The sequence below is a fragment of the Suricata suricatta genome, chromosome 2, assembly GCF_006229205.1.
Source record: "Suricata suricatta isolate VVHF042 chromosome 2, meerkat_22Aug2017_6uvM2_HiC, whole genome shotgun sequence".
NCBI lineage: Eukaryota > Metazoa > Chordata > Mammalia > Carnivora > Herpestidae > Suricata > Suricata suricatta.
This window is the reverse complement of record NC_043701.1, coordinates 26,722,824-26,739,456: the sequence shown is the minus strand read 5'-3', so window position 1 is coordinate 26,739,456 and position 16,633 is coordinate 26,722,824. Positions and strand designations below refer to the sequence as shown.

The 16,633-nt window shown below is 40.7% G+C and overlaps 1 long non-coding RNA gene across 1 annotated transcript in view; it reads left to right on the top strand.

The window, feature by feature from the left end:
• Window positions 1–15,986, top strand: part of LOC115305403 — a 21,686-nt gene extending 5,700 nt beyond the window's left edge. Inside the window, exon 3 of the long non-coding RNA XR_003914766.1 lies at window positions 15,500–15,986. This is a non-coding gene — a long non-coding RNA (uncharacterized LOC115305403). The remainder of the gene's footprint in view (window positions 1–15,499) is intronic.
• Window positions 15,987–16,633: the final 647 nt, after the last annotated feature.

Below are 16,633 nucleotides of genomic sequence, written 5' to 3'. Positions count from 1 at the left end.
TCTGATTTTCTGTTTTTGCTACCATGGAAATAATAATTTTTCTGGAAGTAACAAACAATGTAATCATTAGGAAAATGATGTAATCACCTATGGTATATAAGACACCAAGTTTCACAGTAAAGTGTGGTCTCTTCCACCATTCATGTTGTCTGTGTTCTTTCTTATAGATATTTCGCCGACACCAGCCCCCTACTCAGAGACCCTTAGACTCTGGTGCGTGGGCTGGTCCCCCGCACCCCTACTCTTTTTCATTTTCTTCCTTCATACAATTAAGTGTTCCTGGTCAGTTCTTTTTTTCCTGCCGGACTCTGTTTCACTGTACAAACTATACTGTTGTATATGCCTGTTGCCATGCCGCAGTCTGGCCCCTGTTTATTACTTTTATTATCTCCTGTCTAGGAAGCTTTCCTGAAGGCAAGAAAATAAAAGGCTGCTACACAGAAATAAACTTTCATCCTCTGCAACTTATTAAACATAATTTTCACGTTACTATTATCAAAAACTCACTCATAACCACTTTAAGCTGAGAAGTTGGAATAGCCTATCATTCCTCATGGACCCTGCTCATTTATTTTTTTCTCAGTTTTTGCTACTGAAACCCTAGACAGCATTGGCTTTTCTTGCAGTACAAAGAGTGCTGATTTCTTCCAGTAATTCTAAGGAAATGTGGCATTCCTCTTCCATGTCCTAAGCTACTTCCACCTTGTATCCAAAGACATGTATTTATTTGTCAAGAACGTAAAGGTTAAAGATAAATTTCTGATTCTGAGACAGTGTATTTAATTTACAACTTGTAATGCCATATTTCATTGAATTTAGTCCTCCATCTTTGTAAGATGCAGCACCATTTTAAGTTCCAGTAAGAAAGAAAAACAAGTTCTCCATTAAATGATCAATTGTAAGAAAGACCCTAATAAAAAATATTAACATGCATAAAAATGTCTTGGAATCTATGAAAAACAGTAATTATATTAGTTCTCTAATTAAATGCTTTGCTGCATCATATCCAAGAAAGAAAATAGAAGTATGAGCATGATAGCCTCCAAACTCTGCTGTTTGTTAGAAAGACAGGGTGGAGAGCGCCTGGATGGCTCAGTCAGACTCTTGATTTCGGCTCTTGATCCCAGGGCCATTGGATTGAGTCCAGCAATGGGCTTCATGCTAAGCATGGAGTCTACTTGAAATTTTCTCTCTCTCCTTCTGTCCCTTCCCCCCTTCTTCTCTCTCTCTCAAATAAAAATTAATTAATTAAAAAAAACCTACTGGAGGATTTCTGGATCTCTTCCCTTGTCTGCTGAATCAGAGTACTGGGGGATGGACCCAAGGAATGTCTATTAAGGGGCTCCTGGATGGCTCAGTTGGTTGAGCATTCAACTTCAGCTCAGGTCATGATCTCATGATTGATGAGTTCGAGCCCCACATCAGGCTCTGTGCTGATAGCTCAGAGCCTGGAGCCTGCTTTGGATTCTGTGTCTCACTCTTTCTCTCTGCTCCTCCCCTGCTCATGCTCTATCTCTCTGTCTCAACAATAAATAAACATTAAAAAAAAAAGTTAGCCAACAAGTTAAGGAACACTCCTCACTTGGCACTGATGGTCATTTATATCTGAGGACTACTGGAGCAGAGGAAGGCTATTTCTGATCATTGGCTTTTATCTCTATTGCTCTGCTGTTGTCGCCAAATCTCTAGAATAAACAAAAGGCCATGTCAGTGGAAAATCTACTGGGTATGCTGCTGGGTTTTTTTTCTCTTCTATAAAAAGAAAATGAATTGATGAACTAATACTGTTCATATATATTTTTTTAATGGGAGAGTTAAATCTATTAGTACTAAACTGATTCTTGGTAAAAAGTTAAGAATGAGTATTATGCAGATAGTTTGATATTTTAGAATGGAATACATTGATCACAAGAACCATATGATAGATTTGAAAACAAATTAACTTATTAAAATAAAAAATTTTTTAATTTTTGAGAGAGAGAGAGAAGGAGAGAGAGAGAAAGAGACAGAGAATGAGTGGGGGGAGGGGCAGAGAGAGAGAGAGAGGGATACAGAATCTGAAGCAGGCTCCAGGCTCTGAGCTAGCAGCAGAGAGCCTGATGCGGGGCTCAAATTCATGGACCATGAGATCATGACCTGAACAGAAGTTGGACACTTAACTGATTGAGCCACCTAGGCACCCCTAACTGATTTATCTTCTTTCTATTTTTCAAGAACTGTTACTAAGTTATCAGAGAATGATATAAACATAGTATACTGTAAATTCAGCAAGCCATTTGATAAGCCTCCTATGATAACCTTGAGGACTTGATGATGAAATATGTACTGGATAATATGAAATGAATTCATATCAAAGCAGATCAAATAAATAAAGCAGGGTTTTATCCTTGACCTTATATTATTTATCTTTTTACAAATGATTTGATTGAAAACATAATACCATGTTTGTCCAATTTGAATGTGACCAAAACTAAAAGAGGGCAGACTAGCACTACAATCAATCAAACTAAGATTGGCTGTATGATCTTGACATACTGAAACATCAGGGGGAAAAGAACTTTAATTGAAAAATTGTGAGATTTTATATTTTGGTTACAAAATATAATCTGGGAGCATCTGGGTGGCTCAGTTGGTTAACTGTCCAACTTGAGCTCAGGACATGATATCACAGCTCCTGAGTTTGAGCCCAGCCTCTGGCTCTCTGCTATCAGCACCAAGCCTGGTTTGGATCCTCTGTCTTCCTCTCTCTCTGCTGGTTCCTTGCTCAGTCTCTCTCAAAAATAAATAAAAACATTAAAAATATATATATAATCCAAACTGGTGTGGTATATATATAGTTGAGAAGTCTGAAAAACTCTTGAGCATTTTAATTAATTTGAAGTTTATCATAATTATAAGGTATAATGTAATTGTTGAAAAGCTAAAAGTATTAGCATGCTGCATGGAAGCTCACCTGCTCCCTTAATAGAATAACTAATTCTCTAGGCTTGGTGGTGGACAGAGAGTCTACAGATAGAAACAAGCAGTGGGACCTCATAGCCTTTCTCTTATACTTTAAGAGATTACACTGGTACGAGGGTGCCTGTGTGGCTCAGTCTTTTGAGCATCTGACTCTTGATTTAGGCTCAGGTCATGATCTCGAGGTTCGTGAGCCCAAGCCCCGGGTCTGACTCTGTGCTGACAGTGCAGGACCTGCCTAAGATTCTCAGAAATAAGTAAATAAACATAAAAAAGAAAAAGATTACACTGGCACCAACAGTTGTACTCTCTATATCCTTACTCTGGCACAAGCTATAATTTAATAAAAGGTGCCAGGAAACCGGAAAGAATTTCCACACAAAGACTACCTTACACAATCAGCTTCTGGGAATGACTTTTCCTAAATAGCAGAACCCTGGCTTACATCAGGATCGTGGGTGGGTGTGACCCCCTGCCCATCCATGACATTGTTTCCTTGCTAATCATTCAGTTGCCTCTCATTTAAATGAAGAAACACCTCTGAAAGAAACTTAAGGTTTCTTTCCTCTCAAAGACCTCTGACTCCTGACTATTCTATGTTGTTCTAGATGGAAGTATGAAGACCACTGGGTCTAAGACACAGGGAAGCTGACTTTGGTTCAATATGATTTAAAAAAAAAGAAACTCTCAAATACCTAGCATTGTCTCCATAAAAAAGACTGCCTTATGTTGTGTGCTGTCTATTGCTTAAGAATTCTCCTGGAAGATGAACTGGTTACTGAGTGGTCAATAGGGCAGGGTCTGCTACGGGATCACTTAGATCAAATCCTAGATCCACCACCGACTAACCGTGACCTTGGGCATGTTGTTCAAACTCTATTTCTCAGTATCTTAGCTGTATCATGTGAATAACAATAAGGTTGTTAGGGGGATAAAATGAGTTACAATTGACAAATTCTTAGAACAATGGAAGGCAAATATTAAACACTGTAATTGTTGGGCGTTACCATTTTCAATGTTTCTGACATTCTTCACAGATAAGAAAGTCCATTAATATAATACTCAGGGCAAATGTTGGATTGATGGGCTTCTTTGGCTGTGTGCTATGATTTAAACACCAATTTAGTAGAAGTATGGAATAGATATTAAAATAAATAAGTTTATGCTCTTATAAAAAATTTGGTGCTTCTTAGTTGACTGAGTTAAATTTGGTTTAGCATTAAGAAAAAAAATAAGTACAAGAATAATAAATACACGAGATCATGACCTGAGCTGAAATCAAAAGTCAGACACAACCAACTGAGCCACCCAGGTGTCCCTAAAACAACACTTTTAAAAATACTAAAAGTGCCACAAATTTCCCCGCAACCAACTTTTTAAATATCAACTCTAGATCTACAAGTTAGCAGCATTTACATTTCTGTTCTTTTTTTAATCTGCATTTATGTTGCTTGTATGTGAAAATGAGTTTTATTATCATAGAATTGTTTTCTGAATGATTTTTAAATTTTGTACTCAATGAAAGCAAAAAAAAGTATTGAAGAAATGATGCTGTATTTTAAGTCAGAAAAGATATATAGGATAATTCTTTTTTTCTCAATTAAAAATGTTCTTGATATGCTTAACATTTTTCTTCATCTTCATTTAAGATAATGTAGCATGTAAATATATAAGTAACACTAGCAGCAGTATTGAATATTTATTTAGTGCTTATCATATACTGGTAAGATCTTGGGCTTAGTATTTATTCCACATTATCATTCTAACAGAATACCTAGAATAGTCCTGTGTCAAAAAGAAAACCAGAGACCCAAAATGGAGTCACTTGTGCTAGGTCATGGCACCAAACCAAATTAGGTTAATACGTAACTTCATTGCAGTTTCAATCTCTGTTTAAAATGTACTTTTAAATAGGTCAGTCAGGAATTTTCTGGTCAGCATTGATAAGGTAATCTGTCACATGGACCCTTCCATCACCCAAAGTGAGATGAAGCAATCCACCCGGTAAGATCTTATTGCCCTCAAAGGAGGGTGACCTCACCTGAAATAATCCTTTTTAATTTTTAAGATTTCCTTGTCATGGCCTTAAAAGCTTTCCCTTTCTTTAGCCCTTTGGGGCACGCCTCTACTTGTTCAGTGCTGCCTGATTCATGAATCAATGAAGCCAATGAGATCTTTAAAATTTACCCAGCTGAATTTTTAATATTTAACTTCTGTGAGGTAGCTTTTATTACTCACATGTCACAGGTAAGGAAACGCGGATTACTCACATGTCAGTAAACAGCAGAAGTAGGATTCCCAGATCAGCTTCCAACCAAAATTTTGCTGTTTAACTTGGCACTGTTCCCAAGTATGCATGGCACAGTTGTAAAATATGAGATCATTTTGGATAGTATGGACATAAATATTTTTCATTTTAAGAACTATGTATTTGTTTTAAAGCATTAAATTGACTTCTCAGGAGGTCTCATGAGATGTGAGGGTACTAATCAAGAAAGAAAGGGATCCTGACATTGGAACGGTGACATCTGGGAATATTTAAAGAAAGCTAAACCTCAAAGTGGCCTAGAATCACTCAACTTTTCTTTTTCTTATTTTGAGGGAATAATTTTAATCTCCGGCTTTGCTGGAAATAGCAAACCATTTTTCCCCTTATTAAGAAGTTGACGGCTCTTAACTAGTTTTAAGAATATGAATTTAGAGAGCCTCACAGATAAAATGTAGATTCAGATTACAAAAAAGAAAAGTTGCAATCAGAATTGACTTGATTTATATTTTTAAAAATCTTAATTATTCCATATATTCCCCCAGCACAATAATTATTTCTCAGAAGTTGCTCCGTGGTAAGTTACAGAATTAGATTTTGATCTCTTGACCTCAAACAGAACACTGTATAGAAGGGGAGTAAGAAAATAAGCCAATAATTTCCCAGCCAATATAAAATGGCATTTGTGACATATCCTTCCAACGGATGGCCTGCTGGTCTAGGAACAGCTATAATAGGAGGTCTGACTTATTCAAGGGAAAAGATTCCCCAGTGGATTAAAAGTTACCAGGATAGAAGTGGGAACAAGCACTCCAAGTAAGCAAAATAACGTGTGTAGAAACACTGTGCACACATAAAATAGCATGTAAACACACACTCTGGTGGCAGGGATAATGCAAGAAAGCGCTTTAAGAAGGTCACCATGGCTAAGGTAGAGAAGGCAGTTGGAGCAAGGAGGCACAGCATGAGACTAGCTTTGTTAATGACCTTACCTTCCGCAGTAAATCTTATTCTTCAGATTTCAACTAGCATTTAAAAGAAATTTTTGTTAATTTTTTTTAATGTTTTATTTATTTTTGATACAGAGAGAGACAGAGCATGAGAGGGGGAGGGGCAGAGAGAGAAGCAGACACAGAACCAGAAGCAGGCTCCAGGCTCTGAGCTAGCTGTCAGCACAGAGCCTGATGCGGGGCTCGAACCCACGAACTGTGAGATCATGACCTGAGCCAAAATCAAGAGTGGGATGCTTAACTGACTCAACCATCCAGGCGCTCCTCTGTGTATTTTTTAAACAATATTATAAAAACTCTTTTCAGTATTAGTTGGAAGCCATTTCTCTAGATTGAAAAAGGAAACTAAAGAAAAACTATTCTTTTTTTAAATTTTTTTAATGTTTTATTAATTTTTTGATACAGAGAGAGGCAGAGCATGAGAGGGGGAGGGGCAGAGAGAGAAGGAGACACAGAACCGGAAGCAGGCTCCAGGCTCTGAGCTAGCTGTCAGCACAGAGCCTGACGCGGGGCTCGAACCCACGAACGTGAGATCTGACCTGAGCCGAAGTCAGAGGCTTAACCAACTGAGCCACCCAGGCGCCCCTAAAAGAAATTTTTTAAGGTTTATTTATTTTTGAGAGACCGAGAGACAGAGCTGAGCTGTCAGCACAGAGCCTGTTGTGGGGCTCGAACTCACCGTCTGCGAGATCATTACCTGAGCTGAAGTTGGACACTTAACTGACTGAGCCACCCTGGTGCCTCTCAACTAGCATATTAATTGCAATGTTTTGTTTTAATTGCACTTAGTTTTTTTTAAGGTTACCTTTTGGGTACTAGGAATACTCATTTTCCTTCTATGGTAGTAATATTATTTTTATTTTATAATCAGTTTATTTAAAAAGAGCAAGCTTTAATAATTTCATAATCAATATGATTATAGAGGTACATAGGTTTAGAAAAAAATCAGGAAGGTGGCATGGACAATGACTTCAGATTGACAAACTTTTTCTTCCTTTAAAGTGTATTTATTTATTTTGAGACAGAGAGAAAGTACATGTCGGGAGGAACAGAGAGAGAGAGGGAAAGAGATAAGAGAATCCCAAGCAGGCTCCTCACTGTCAGTACAGAGCCTGATGCAGGGTTCAAGCCCATGAACCATGAGATCTTGACGTAAGCCAAAGTCAGATGCTTAACTGACTGAGCCACCCAGGTGCCCCACCTTGAGAAAGTTTATACTAGGCCACTGTTTAGCAAGTTATGGCCCTTGGGCCAAATACACTCCTCCTTTTGTAAATAGCCTATCACTGGAACACAGTCAAACCCATGCTTATTTATTGCCTTGGGTTGCTTTCCCTCACGCTGGCAGAGCTGAGTAGTTGAGACTGAGACAGTATAACCTAAAATATTTACTATCCAGACTTTGACAGAAAAAACTTGCTGACCTATCTACCAACCCAGCTATACGTGTAAAGCATTTTTGAAAGCTTAACAATCATCGTACTCATGACACAGATACATTTAACAGCCCAACTACCCTTTCACTCTTACTTGTCTCTTTTCTATATTCAAGACAGTTCAGTGCCTGTCTACAGGGCAGGAGCATTCCAGGACACCTAAGGCTGGAGGCTATGGGAGAACACTGGGCTATTATGAGAGTTTCTTTGTTTGCTGTTTGACAGGATGGATTCTGTCTTCTGCTCAAATTCCGTTTGATCAGAAACACTGAGGCATAATAAAAGGAGCAGATGAATTACTGAGGCCCTGAGGCTCCACTAAAGATTAGAGTAAATCTTGAACTTCAAAGGATCCTGGTGAAGAGGGAAGGTCGATAGCTTTGCATTCTCAATGGGGATGAGGTGAGGGGACTGGAGACGAGGGAAGGTGGAAACCCGTCATTCCTAAGTGAGTTTTTGCAGTGCAGCATGGGGATTACTTCATGTGCAGGTCAAGGTTCTGCCACACGCTGGTTTCATGTTCCTTTTCAGCCTAATAAAGGTACTCTGACTCAGTCTTCCATGATGAGTGTTCTCGCCAGAGAACATTTCTCCTGGCTACTTGGGGTGTCCTGTGAATGGGCGGCAGGAATATTTCTGCATTAGCATCACAGCTAGTTAATGTTATGAACGCTTGCTCTATCTTGAGCCCCGTTTCCAGTGTTCCACATCTGTTATCTCACTCCATCCTTACATCTACCGCATGAAGTAAGTACTGTTATTATCCCTATTTTACAAAGGCAGAAGCGGAAAGGGGAGTGGATTTAGTCACCTGCTCAACTTCACGGAGTTGGTACTTGGCAGAGTGGGGATTGGAACCCAGGATTTGACTCCACTTCTTCTATTCTGACCTGGATACCCTGATGAAGGCAAAGTGTAAATCCACACTCCCAGGCTTTGGAGGAAGAGGCCTTTTCTGAAGAAGTGAATATTAGTGTCAATTCCTGAAGAGACAGGGGTTTGGGCCAGAAGCTGGGATGCGGAAGGTTGGCCTTGGAAAGGCTAAAGAAAAAATCCCTGTCCCCACACTTGGTCTCTTTCCTCTTCAGATAAGACTTTTAGGGAGATGGAAATTTATTTTTTATGTGTTTTTAAAACATGTTTATTTATTTTGAGAGGAAATGAGACAGTGTGAGCAGAGGAGGGGCAGAGAGACAGAGAGAATCCCAAGCAGGCTCTGTGCTGTCAGTGCAGAGCCTGACTCTGGTCTCCTGCCAATGGTGAGATCATGACCCAAGCTGAAAACAAGAGTCGGACACTTAACCGACTGAGCCACTCAGGCACCCCAGGAGGCAGAGGTTTTGACTAACTTTTGGGTGCAGGATGCCACAGTCAGCCCCCCATGTGGAAACAGGCCTTGAACAAAGAAATTTTAGGTGAACCAAAGGGAATGGGGAGCTGTTGGAAATTTTCAAATAAAGGACTAATATCTGTGCTTTAAAAAAAAAAAAGAAAGAAAGAAGGGAGCCTGGGTGGCCCAGTTAGTTGAGCCACCAACTCTTGATTTCAGCTCAGGTCATGATCCCAGGGTTGTGGGATGGAGCCCCACGTCAGGCTCCGTGCTGACAGTGTGGAGACTGCTTGCGATTCTCTCTCTCTCTCTGCCCCTCTCCCTGGCTTTTGTACTTTCTCTCTCTCTCTAAAAAAAACTACACAACACAACAAAACAAGCCCTGAGGCTTTGCTGAAGTTATACCGAAGGGAAGAATGTAGGAGACTCGAGTGGAGTCAATTACACACAGCTGCAAACGTGCACTAAAGAGGCACCAGGAGAGCATGGTGTTGGCCCCATGGCTGCCCTTGCTGTGGGGAGGTCAGGGAAGACGTGACTGGCTGGCCACCAACTTAGCTACTTGGAGGTCTTTGGTGACTTTACAAAGAGCAATCTCCATGAACAGTGGAGACAAAATCTCACCGGAGTGGATTCACCAGAGAATGAACTGTGAAAATGTAGAGACCTCGTTCTCAGAAAAGTTTGCTGTGAAGGGGAACAGGCAATGAGTAGACAGAGTTGTGAAGTCGCGGGGCATTTTGTTTTGTTTATTTTTTTTAAAGAAGGGTGCTATTTAAGTATGTCAACTGATGAGTACGATCTAATGGAGACAGAAAATTTGATGATATAGGAGGTAAGGGGATTACTGTAGGAGCAAAGTCCTTGAAGCTTATAAGAAGTGGTCGGGGACAGTGCACCAGCGAGGAGTTGGCTTTATACTGGAACACAGATGTTTACTCTTAAAAATAGGAGGAAAGCCAGACTATGTGGATTTGTAGATGTAGGGAGGCTGATGGTTTGGTTGATAGCAGGGAGGAAGATGAGAACACTCTCTTCTGAATGCCTCTGTTTTCTTAGTGCCTAAGAAGCAAGGTCACCATCTGATGTGAAAACAGGAGAAAGGGTATCAGAGCTTTGAGGCAAAAGGAGAAGCTGTGTGTGTGTGATATTGTGATTTATAGTAAGATATATGTGTTTGGTCTTTCTCCCATTTCTGGAACAAAGTTCCTAAAATCCTTGGATTTTCCTAAGTGATGAGAGCAACAGATGCGTCTCTTGTTATGTTAATTAGATGCTTTTGGTAATCTCATAGGGATGTAGGAATGGGGGCTGGTTAACAGGAGAACCCACTCTGTGGTTCCAGGGTTGAGGGACAGCACTGGAGACTGAACCAATGACTAACGATTTAATCAGTCCTGTCTATTTAATGAAGCCGTCACAGAAACCCAAAAGAATAGGAGTCAGAGAGCTTCCAGGTTGGTGAACTCATGGAGATTAGGGGAGGGTGGCATGCTGTGAGAGGGCATGGAATTTCTGGCCTCCCTCCATACCTTGCCCTGTGCATTTCTTCCATCTGGTGCTCCCAAGTTATATCCTATTGTAATAAACCAGTGATCTAGTAAGTAAAATGTTTCTCTAAGTTCTGGGAGCTGTTCTAGCAAATCAATCAAACCTGAGGAGGAGGTCTTTGGGATGTCTGATCTTAGAGTCAGTTAGTCATAAATACAGGTGACAATCTGGGCTTGTGACAGTCATCTGCAGGGGGGTGGGATGGGGGCAAGCCTTCAACCTGTGGAGTCTAATGTTATCTTTGGGTAGGTAGTGTCAGAATTAAGTTAAATTATATTGAATTTCAGACACCCTGCTGGTGTCCAAGAATTGCTTGTGGTGTGCGGAAGGCCTCCCACGCCACCTCCCTGCCCCCAACATGTTGGAATTGAGTCTAGAAACACAAAAGACTATAAAATAGTATGAGAACTACTTATCTAGTGCATTGGGTGCTCTTAAATTTTGAGTTCTGGGGCGCCTGGGAGGCTCAGTCGGTTAAGCATCTGGCCTCGGCTCAGGTCATGATCTTGGGGTTCGTGGGTTCAAGTCCCGCGTCAGGCTCTGTGCTGGAGCCTGCTTCGGATTCTGTGTCTCCCTCTCTCTGACCCTCCCCTGCTCGCACTGTCTCTCTGGGTCTCTCAGAAAATAAATAAAAGACATTAAAAAAATTTTTTAAATTTTGAGTTCTACACTTAATATAAGTCTCTTTAGTTCCTTTCTCTCCATCATCAGTGGCTTGAAGGTGTGGAATAGACAGAGCTGAGTTTTCCGGGTTTGGAGTTTTGGAAAGACGTACAAGGGAGAGACGAGCAAGGGAAAGGAGGTTATATGCGTGTGAGGGAAGCCAGAATATGTCACCTCCTTTTTTTTTTTTAAATAGTTTATTTTCAAATTGGTTTCCATAATACACCCAGTGCTTCTCCCCCACAAGTGCCCCCCACCATGACCATCAGCCCCTTCCCTCCCTCCCCTTCCCCATTCAGTCCATGGTTCATTTTCAGTATTCAATAGTCTCTCATAATTTTTGACATAAATTTTTTTTCAGGCTGAAGCAAATTAAGAAGTAGTAAATGTAGAAAAAGTTGCCCTTTTTTACCCAAAGGCAGGAAATAAATATTTCTTTTGTTGGAGACAGACTCCTATCAATCCAAAGACTAGAGAAATCTGCAAATAAATTTTGTTAAACAAACCCTTATCTTTCTAGTTGCTTCTTTGCCATTTACTACCCACACCCACACCCCTTTGCTTTGTCCGTTGTTTGCAAGCTTGTGTCTTTGTCTAAAAATGTAAAAGCTTCTTGCTCTGGTCATTTCTGTAAGAAAATATATTTCTGCCGTTTTAAGCCACCAAGTTTATGGTGATTTATTACAGTAGCCCTAGAAAACTGATGTAGTCATATTATTATTAATCTAAGGAGTCTTTTTTGGCCTGACGAAATGGTAAGTCTAAATTTGATTACAGAGCACAGTTGAACGTGGGCATTTCTCGTGCTCCAGGCTTCCAGAGAATGCAAGCGGGAATGGACTTCTCGCATGAGGAACAGATGGTGCAAAATCAGTAACTAAAACACACTTGCATATCTTTTTTTAAAAATTTTTATTTATCTGTTTTAGTAATCTCTACACTTAGTGTGGGGCTTGAACTCGTGACTCTGAGATCAGGAGTCTCATGCGCTTCCGACGGAGCCAGCCAGAGGACCCAACACACACTTTTATATCTTAAAAACCTCAACAGTTTTAGGTGTTACATCTTGCTCTCTAGTGCACACCAGGGTTTTTCAACAAGGGGGAGGTACCGGCTTCTAGTAGAGCAGGGATGTTGTTAAATATCCTTCAATGCACAGAATAGTCTCCCACAATAAAGACGTATGTGGCCCAAAATGTCTAAGTGCTAAGGTTGAGAAATTTGAAGGTAAATATAAATATAGTGCCATGTGGGGCACCTGGGTGGCTCAGTCAGTTAAGTGTTTGACTTCGGCTCAGGTCATGGTCTCATAGTTTGTGGGTTCAAGCAAGCCCCGCATCGGGGTCTGTGCTGACAGCTCAGAGCCTGGAGCCTCCTTCAGAGTCTATGTCTCCCTCTCTCTCTGCCCCTTCAATGTTCATGCTCTGTCTTTCTGTCTCTTAATAATAAATGTTAAAACATTTTTTTAAATATAGCGCCATGATATTCCCATTGCTCCTTCCTTTCGACTTAGAAATAGCATGAGTTTTGTTTCTATCAGTACTCAGCATTGAAATGATCATGATTGTTTATTGTCAAGCCAAGTCGTGACTATGTGTTTCCTTTTTATATAACTTTTGCTTTTCATGAAGGTGATCATTGACTCCTTTCTTTTTCGTTTATATATTTTTCTTCATAACCATCATTAAATCCTCCTACAACCTCAATTAGTCCCTCAATATAATTTCCACATTGTCAAACTTGCCAATTAGTGCAAAGTTCTTTTTCTCCCAGAGAAGCTGCTTTCTGGAGCCTTCTGTTTTTATGTTCCAAGTTAGAAAAGGCTGCAAAACGGGTTCAGAGAGATTAAATGGGCAGAGGAAACACATAGTCTGTGGTAGAGCTGGGACTCAAACCCAGGCAGGGCAGTCTGTCCCCTGCATTTCTTATTGGTGTCCATATTGATTGTCTGTGTGGCTCTCTGATCAGGTGGAGGTTGATGGCCCACGTGGTGAAAGAATTCACCCAACGCAGAACACAAGAGACAGTAGTGTATTGAATACATAAAAAGGGAGCTGTGGGTAGAGCAGTAAAGAAGAGACTGTCTGCACTGAGGTGGTGGTGAGGGGCCACAAATATAGGGTGGGGTGAGGGAGTGTACGGGACTGTATGGATTAACCCTGTGTGGTAATCTTGGGAACTGTGCCTGGTTTAATTGGTCAGTTAGGGCCTATGGCTATTTCGAGGGGGGTCCGTTTAATGAACCCCTTTGCATTGTCTGCTTCCACATAGCTCAGCCACGGCTGTGGGCCCTTTCTCTTATTCAGGTTTCCATTGTTCAAGCTGGTTGCCCTGCAAGTGGCCTCTACATTATCTATTGCCAAAGTAATGTTGCGTAACCAACCATCCCCAAACTCAGTGCCTCAAGAAACAAGCATGTATTTTTTCTTGTGTGTCTGTTATCTGGGGCAGCTCATCAGAGGCCGATGGGCTTCACTTACCCACAAGCCGGCCCAGGCATGCTCTCATGTCGACAGCAAAAGTGCAGGAAGACGAATTCAATTGTACTGGTGCTTTCCAGCCTCTGATGATCACGTCCTCCTAATCTCCCATTGATCAAACAAGCCACATGGCCAAGCCCAAAGTCAAGGGTCAGAAAGGTTCAGGATACCCATGAGGGTGGGGTGGGAGGAGAAAATATTAATTAACAATTAACAGTGTGTATCTACCACACCGACTAACTAGTAAGGTATGTAAATGTCAAGAAACTCTTATCAAAATATCTAATGATGAATATTCGTAAATCATTTACCTTGAGATGTCTCAATTAGCTGCTTTTTGCTAAACATAAGCAATTTCTTTAGTTTTAAACATGAATTCTTGCAGAAAATATGCGAGCATTAAAATCATATTGATGAAGAGAATAAAGGCAAGAAAAATGTACTTTGAATTAAATCTCCTTACGGCTTGCAGCCCAGTGATAGATACCTAAAACATGCACAGCCTGACCTTCTTCAGGGAGCTAATGGCTGCCTTAGTGCCTTCAGGTTTATGTTTTATTAAAGACTAAAAGTAACCTTAACTGCAGCTAGCCCCTCAAGGTCCTAAAAAGCCTTGCTTCAAATTGCTTAGAAACCTACTTTATCTCTAGCACCCCTCTGCCCACAAATTTACCAGTATATAATCAGTTACTCCTCACAACCCAGCGCAGCTCTTTCTGCCCACATGCCCTGTTCTGCGCTGCAACAAAATCACCTGTTTGCACCAAAATGTCTCAGGAATTCTTTCCTAGCCATTCACTCTTGAGCCCCAAACTTCCACTTTCATCAATGTTGCAATGCAGTATTAAATGTATCAAAATACTGCAATCTGATTTATTTGCTTTCTTATTCTCTTTTGTAGTTTTTGAAATTTGCACACATAAATAAGCATACTCATTGGAAATGTCAGTGTTATAGACAATAAAATTGAACTAACGTCTTTGAACTTTAAGGTAGAACATTGGGGCTCCTGGGTGGCTCCCTCGGTGAAGCAACTGACTCTTGATTTTGGCTCAGGTCATGATCTCACGGGTTGTGGGTGTTGGGCTCGGTGCTGACAGCTGGGAGCCTCCTTGGGTTCTGTCTCTCCCTCTCTCTGCCCCTCCCCTGCTACGTGCTCTCACACTCTCTCTCAAGATAAATAAATAAACTTAAAAAAGAGCATGAAAGTATATTGCTCTTAGACTACATTAATATTAGAATGATAAAAATTGACAAATAAATTTTATTCCTAATTAATATTCCTAGAGTTAAACCATACCCCTACTCTATAAATTTATAACAGCATATTTTAAAACATGCTACTATAATGTGCTAATGTAACCATCGCTCAGGGGCGACTGAATGATAAATACATTCAGAAAGAAAGCAAGGATGTTTTAAAACATGAAAGACTTGCAAATTTCTGAAAATTTTAAGCAAATTACCTTAAGATATATGCAATAACATTTGTCTATTGAAAAATGTTAGAGTTCAACTTTATAAATCACTTAATATACCATGCAAAGTAATCAAAAGAACCCCTAGACTAATACAAGAAAGTTATTAATACATATTTACATGTGTTATGTTTATATTATCATTTATTCGGTAATATTACAATAACGTTAATTTTTCTATGATGCTGTATTTGTTTTAATGTGACTATCTTGTAACTCTGAGATAACAGATAAGAAAGACAAGTAGAAAAAGTGTTTCTATATAACATAAATCCAGTCAGAGATATTCTACTACTAAATCCTTCCTTCTTGTTTGTACTCCTACAGCCAATGGCTACATGGATTTTTCACTCCTCGTTTCCACCACGTGGAAGTAGGTCCGGTACCAGGACTTCTTGTTAGAACTCCCGCGGAGGTCCGGAAACTGCAGAACGGGTGGGTCTGCAAATAGGCTCGGAGTCATTTCATACACATCCTTTCTGGGGTGGAAAATTAGGGTCCACCGAAGGAGTCAGAGCCATCTGTGACCTCCTGGAAAATTGTCCTCAACATGGGTCTGCTCATAGTGCTTTCTTGCAAGCGGCAATTGGGAGAGCAGTCTTCCCTCTCCTGCTGAAAATAGACACTGAACCGTCATCGCCTGGGGGCGGGTACCGGAGGAGCTGAGCCAGCCGGCTGCGCGTCCGGCCTCAAGGTGCCGCTTCTGTTCCTCGCCGACCCGGTCCTGGACTTGCCAGCATCCATCTTCAAGTTCTGGTATTACTTCCTGGGAGCAGATCGAAATTGCCCAGATCTGTTGTGCTTAGATTCCTTATAAAGCCATTTAATTTACAATTGTTGCTTTGTGCCTGTCAGTTGGTGTGAAAATATTAGGATATTTGTGCTAATGAAGGTATTTTTTGACAGCTGCACTTTCTGGAGAGTGGGCTAAGGAATGACCCCCCGGGGGCCCCAGCGCCCCTGAAAGGATCAGGTTTGTGACCTCAGGTGGCCCAAGATGAGTCAGTTTCCATTCACAGAAATTTTGAAGTGCGATTCCAGCTTCATCCCCTTCTGAACGAGAACCTTACAACATTGTTAGACACCTTTGGTTTTTAAATACACACAATATACACAAAACACGTGAATTTTTTTTATATTTACTTACCTTTGAGAGACAGAGAGAGACAACTGCAAGCGGAGGAGGGACAGAGAGAGAGAGAGAGAGAGAGAGAGAGAGAGAGAGAGAAGGAGACAGAGAATCCCAAGCAGGCTCCAGGCTCCAAGTTGTCAGCACAAAGCCCAACGTGGGTCTCAAACCCATGACCATGAGATCATGAGCTGAACTGAAGTTGGACGCTCCGACTGGGCCACCCAGGTGCCCCTTCACAAAGCACTTCAAAAGAGGAGGGAAGCCAACATCTGGCAAAATGAATATGTATTAAAATTAAAAACAAGAAAAATAAATTATGCCAGCTCTTT